This window comes from Ixodes scapularis, unplaced genomic scaffold, assembly GCF_016920785.2.
Source record: "Ixodes scapularis isolate PalLabHiFi unplaced genomic scaffold, ASM1692078v2 PGA_scaffold6__148_contigs__length_123643588, whole genome shotgun sequence".
NCBI classification, from domain to species: domain Eukaryota; kingdom Metazoa; phylum Arthropoda; class Arachnida; order Ixodida; family Ixodidae; genus Ixodes; species Ixodes scapularis.
In genome coordinates this window covers 86197528-86202783 of record NW_024609881.1, presented here as the reverse complement: position 1 = coordinate 86202783, position 5256 = coordinate 86197528, and the positions used below count along the sequence as shown (strand labels likewise).

Genomic DNA, 5256 nt, shown 5'->3' with positions numbered 1-5256 from the left:
CAGCATGTTACCCATGGAAAGGTTTTGTTAACTTGGTTCCGCTAAGAATCTATTACGAAGTGTACGATATGCCGAAGTCCTTCATATTCATTTATTTTTGTGAGTATCGACCTCTTTCGTATAAAACATACAGAGCTTCTGAAGTAAATCATGTATACATGAATGTGGTCCAATAAAATGTGTTCGAACCACTTACTGTTGTTGACCCCAAAATGCTCCACCAGCCAGGAGTCAATGCGGCGATTGTGTAACTTCAATGCTTTACAATAGAAAAAGAACAAGAAATATATATACTTGTGCTGTGTGAAGTAAGTTGAAATATTGTTTGATATATTTTGCACGGACTCTATCGTAAAAAATAAAGCAAAAGTGCGTCAATATTAAAAAAAAAAACAAAAAAAAAAACAACAGCGGCTTCGGGAGTCAAGGAACTCCCGAGAGCCGGGCGAGGCGGGGAGGAAAGAGAGAGAGAAGGGTACCGGAGAACCGGAGCAGAAACGCCCAAACCGAAACCGAAACTAACTTGACCGGAAACGGAATTAGATTACACTTAATACCGCCCGCTAGGAGCGCTACCTGTCACTGGTCTATCTGGGCCGCTGGGGCCTATGGCAGTGTCCGCTCTTTACCTTGTGTATATTACTCTATGGTCTCGCCCCAGCGTTCGACTCTGCTGCCACGCCGACTTCGACGCCCGCGACGCTCTATTATTTGACATTTTGGTGGAGGTGCGGGGTAACGCATGCCCCTGCCGCGTACCCCTCCGAGGGACCGCAGTGCAAGTCCGACGCCAAGCCCACGAAGGACCAACGAAGGCACTACCGAGATCCGGTTCAGTCGTCGCACCCAAGGCCTACACCCGGAATTCGGACTTCTGTCGCCCAGGACCAAGCAGCGAACGAAGCCGACGATGGCCAACCAGTCGCCGACCCCCGCCGCTCCTGCCGTCATCTACCTGCCCGCCGCCCCTCGTACGCCGACTCCCTTCCACGGCGAGATCCATGAGGATGTCGAAGACTGGATCAAGCACTACGAGCGTGTGGCGCGGCACAACGGATGGAATGCGGAGCAGTGCCTCCAGAACGTCTACTTTTCGCTGGAGGGTACTGCGAGGTATTGGTTCGAGAATCACGAGGCCTCGCTTACGTCGTGGGACATCTGTGTGGCCGAGTTGCAGCGGACGTTCGCCACCCTACACCGACGGGAGAAGGCAGAAGATCTCCTCCGAATTCGAACGCAGGGCCCCGACGAAAGCGTCACAAGCTTCGTAGAAGATGTCCTCCGCCTGAGCGCCCGTGCCGACTCACGAGCCACAGACGACAAGAAGCTGCGGGTCCTCATGCGCGGGGTGAGAGACGACATCTTTGGAGGCATCGTGCGCAACCCGCCGGGCACCGTCGAAGCCTTCGTCACCGAGGCGACAAACATCGAGCGCGCCCTCCAAGCGCGCGCTTCCCACTACCAGCATCATCCAAGTGTCGCTGCAACCGCGCTGCTTGGCGGTGAGAACGCTCCTGGTACGGACATCCGCGAAATTATCCGGGAGGTCGTCCGGGAGGAACTCCGCCAGTTGCTGCCAGCCGCAAGTCGACCAGCGACGCTCTCCATTGCCGAGGCTGTGCGCGAGGAAGTACAACGGGCGCTCCAACCAGAGGTTCCCGTCACCACGGTGGCACCGGAGGAACCGACGTTGAACTACGCTGCCATAGCCCGACGACCGCCGCAAGCTCCCCGCCAAGCCGCGGCGCCACCCCGAAGAGACGCCCCAACGCCGCAGTATCCCCGACGACAGGAAGATCAGGCGCACGTTCAGCCAGACAGACCTGCGCCGAGGAAGACAGACGTCTGGAGGACGGCCGACCGACGCCCGCTGTGTTACCACTGCGGGGAAGCTGACCATGTGTACCGCCGATGCCCATACCGACGACTCGGGCTGCGCGGATTCCCCCCAAGCGACCCGCGCCCCAGGTATGGTGAACACCCTCGGGAGATCGACGAGTATCTGCGACGACCCCAGTCCCCCGAGCCTGCGTCCCGCCGAGAGTTCCGATTGCCTTCACCACGACGTCCAGCTTCGCCGATGCACCGACCCCGACGTGAAAGCCTGTTGCCCCTCGCTCCACGCCGGGGAAACTAGGCGCGGCAACCCCTGCCCAGGCACCACCAGAAAGTGAATTTCGATCGGCCGACGGTTGGCCAGTGCCTGGACAGCTTGGCCACTTTAAGTGCTTGGCCACCGGAGACATAAACAAGGCCGGCAAGAGTCCGGCCACAAACTAGTTGTTTTTAGCTTGTCCGCCGGAGACATAAACACTGCCGGCAAGCGCCTGGCCAGAGTGCTGATTTTCGGCCTGGCCGCCAGAGACACAAACACGGCCGGCAAGTGTTTGGCCAGCAGTGCTGATTTTCAGCGCGGCCGCCTGGGACATAAACACGGCCGGCAAGTGTTTGGCCAGAAGTGCTGATTTTCAGTTTGGCCGCCGGAGACATAAATACGGCCGGCAAGTGTTTGGCCAGTAGTGCTGATTTTCAGTCGTATGGACCCACGTTTTCCCCACCACCGACTACGCTACTGGTACAAGCGTACACGATTTTGGACATTTTGGGACGCCGCCTTGCCCTCCTACAGGCAGACATGGCGTTCTTCGGGATCTCTCTGAGAAAGCGTCACGTGGACCCTGGGCTCTTCGGGCATCTTTCGGCGACCCGGATTCCCTGGAGCTGCAAAAAGAAGATCATCAAGGCGTACAGGGATGCCACAAGTGCCAGGGTGCTTGAGCTGAACAGGGCATCGGTTCGGCTTTGGACGATTCTACTCGGATAGGGTTACAGGAACCACCAGAAGTTTCGACTGTGGGACACAGGAAGAAGACAGCATTTTGAACGAAACTGGTATGTGCGACGAAGATTAGTGTTGGACGCTGTAAAAAGGTCGAATGTTGGGTTTGGAAATAGCTGTAGTTTTGTGAATGGTGACCAATCCGCTGGGGCTCGGAGGTGCGGTATTGTGAATCCTTGTAAAGTCGCATTTACAGAAAGGACGCAGGAATTGTTGAGAGGAGGACCGAAGTTTTGTGTAAATGTAAAACCGTCGAGAGCAGATGTTTTTTCCGCGATCCAGACAATTGCTAGAAAAGTAGGGTTAGACGAAAGGGTTGCTTTTGTGGACAACGCGGTCAGTAGAATGGAAAGAGTTGTGGATGATTCGTATAAAAAAGACAGGAGGAATTTTCAGGCTATCACGGAAGTAAGAAAGGACTTTAAATCTAGATCACTGGAATTGTTACAGACCGATAAGAGCGGTATGTTTGCCGTCCTTCCATTGGCGGTTTTTGAAAAAAAGTCAACAGAGGCATTGGACTCGGTATTCATGGCATGGCAAGGCAAGTTGGGAAAATTAAGGAAGGACATCTCAGCTACACTTAAAGACGAGGGTTTAGAGACCTTAGCCAGGAAAGTCCTGAATCAGCCGAGAAGCACTTTAAGTTTAAAATTCTTCTTAAAGGACCACAAGCCGGAAATGCCGTTCCGCACGGTTATTAATGAGAACGGAACGTGGCAAAGCATGGTTTCGAAGTTTCTTCAAAAAGGTTTAGACTTCGCTAGATTGGAAAACCGTCTTTCGTTAAGAAACTCAGACGATTTTGTTCAGATTTTAGATGCTCACCATGGGAGGCAATGCTCGTTGATCTCGATGGACATTAAAGATCTGTACTATTCTCTTGAAAAACAGCTGTTGATGAGTAGGGTTAGAGAGGCTTTGGAGCGTAATTTGGTAAAATTTCAATCAGGTACGGGGATTCCGGTAGACAGTTTTTTAGCGATCCTGGATCTTTATCTTAAAGCCAAGGTAGTGGAGTTCAAGGAACGCATGTGGATTCAAAAGAAGGGTGTGTGTATTGGGTCTGCGGTGGCACCTATTTTGGCAGAAATTTATTTAAACTCTTTGGATAACGCGATCTCGGAAAGGCTGGCAGTTTGGGGGTCGGGTGAAGTTTTAGTGAGAAGGTATGTTGATGACATTGTGGTCATGAGCTTTCATGGGAAGGATACGGGAGCAATAGAGAGTCTGGTGAGAGCCTCAGCACCGGAACTTACCTTTACTGTTGAAAGGCCAGACAGAGGAGTTTTGCAGTTTTTAGATTTACGTATTCACGTGCAAGAAGGAGTGTGCTGGGAGTATGGAAAAGAATCGGCAAAGCCAGTTTTAAGTAGAAGAAGCTGCCATTCAAAGACTGTGAAGGCTGGGGTGGTCAAATCAATAATCGGAAACGCTCTAAAGAAGTCATGTCTTCATTATGTAGGCCAAGCCCTCAAAAGGCAGTGGGTGAGGTTAGAGGATGCGGGTTATGATAAAGTTTTCATCACGAGGCAGCTCTCCCCAAGTTTCGGCGAGAGAAATGGAACAACGAGAGAAAGAAGTAAAAAGGTTGCCATAGTCGCATAACCTTAAAGCGAGTGCTCACAGATTTGGAGTTGACGTAGTGTTTTCATCTGATTACAAATTAAACAGGATGACTCCGTTCTTTGCACCTCCAAAGGAATGCAGAAGGCAACATCAGGACAGGTCAGTGGCTTGCAAAGGAGGTGTAGTCTATGAGATACCCTTAGCATGTGGTTTTAGATATGTGGGGCAAACTTCGCGGTGCGTGAATGACAGACTGACCGAGCATAAAAGAAATGTAAAAAACGGGGCACCGAACTCGGAGATCGCCAAGCACGTGTCTGAGTGCAACAATTGTAAGGTGTTTTGGTCGGAAACGGAGGTAATACATCGAGAGGAAAATGAGATAAAAAGGGTAGTGAAGGAAACAGTTCGAATTAAGTCGATGGGAAATTGTATTAGCCAGCCATCAATGCATCTAGGTGAAAGCTCAAGAAAATTCCTCAAGATGTAAACCCCCCGTTTTTTTTTTTTTTTTTTTTTAGCTATCCAGCACTTTGTGCTCTGCCTACAAAGATGCAGTACAGGTGCAGGACATATTGTTTGTTCTGGTATCCCTTGTTACTTCTTTCAAGTGTGTAGTTGAGGTTGGAGCTTTTGCATTCTCCCCTTTGTGTATTTTGGTTCATGGTTACCCTCTTCCGCTTTCCTTCAATGTGTAGTGCGGGTTAAAATGACCAATTGCCGTTTTTTTTTTTCGTTTTTTTTTTACGGTGACTAAGTACCGGCTAGTTTAATGGTTCGTTGCTTGGCTTTGTGTAATTAGGTCTTGCATGCCCTCTTTCCCTTTGGTTCCGTGTGTTTGCGGGTTT

At 50.9% G+C, this 5256-nt stretch overlaps 1 pseudogene; it reads left to right on the top strand.

Annotated features, from left to right (window-relative positions):
* Positions 1–2635: 2635 nt before the first annotated feature.
* Positions 2636–4898, top strand: LOC120843792 (annotated as a pseudogene).
* Positions 4899–5256: the final 358 nt, after the last annotated feature.